Source organism: Neopelma chrysocephalum, unplaced genomic scaffold, assembly GCF_003984885.1.
Source record: "Neopelma chrysocephalum unplaced genomic scaffold, ASM398488v2 Primary Assembly neopelma1_78709, whole genome shotgun sequence".
Classification (NCBI taxonomy): domain Eukaryota; kingdom Metazoa; phylum Chordata; class Aves; order Passeriformes; family Pipridae; genus Neopelma; species Neopelma chrysocephalum.
The window spans coordinates 1-826 of NW_020910414.1; the positions used below are offsets into that span (position 1 = coordinate 1).

General features: G+C 48.5%; 1 long non-coding RNA gene across 1 annotated transcript; it reads right to left on the minus strand.

The window, feature by feature from the left end:
- Positions 1-558, minus strand: LOC113979392. The gene is made up of 2 exons (XR_003537853.1): positions 428-558; positions 1-33 (listed from the first exon to the last, which is right to left on the minus strand). It is a non-coding gene; the product is annotated as an uncharacterized LOC113979392 (long non-coding RNA).
- Between the last annotated feature and the right edge of the window lie 268 nt (positions 559-826).

The following is an 826-nucleotide window of genomic DNA, read 5'->3' on the forward strand; positions in this document are numbered from 1 at the left end:
GGGAACTTCTTCCAGTCGTGGAGTCCTCGAGTTCTGCCACACACACACACACACACACAAACATTTATTTATTAGGAGCTGCTCTTGGATAAACTGCAATCAAGTTTCCAGCTCTGGTCTGGCTCCCACTGACGCATCCAGCCATTATCTCCCCGTTCCACAACGCCACTTATTTACCAGCCCGGGCCCAAGAAACAGCACAGGAGAATAAAGGATGGCAAAAACAGGCCAGCAGAGAAATGTCATTGCATACATTAAAGCAATACTCTTCTAAAAAACCCAACTGGTTGTTTTTTTTTTCCCCTCAGTGCCTTTCCTAATCTGAATGCTACGACACAGCCCCAGTGACACAGCACTGGTTGGAGCTGGCACAAAGACTGTGGATCCCTAAGGAGGCCAAGCCCTCAGGAATTCATGGGATACTCACCTACTTCAGTTCCAGATCTTGAGGAAGCTGTCCCATGATCCTGTTGCCACTGCCATGCCATCATCAGTCACACCTAAGCAGCTGACACGGTTATCGTGACCGGCGAGGACACCTGGGGACCAAGAACATGGTTTGGGAACGTGGAACACGGTTTGGGAACGTGGAACATCATTTGGGAACGTGGAACACTATTTGGGAATGCATTCCTGGATGGCTCGTGGAATATGATTTGGGAATGCGTTCCTGGATGGCTCCTGGAACATTATTTGGGAATGCATTCCTGGATGGCTCCTGGAACATTTTTTGGGAATGCATTCCTGGAACATTTTTTGGGAATGCATTCCTGGATGGCTCCTGGAACATTTTTTGGGAATGCATTCCTGGATGGCTCCTGGAACA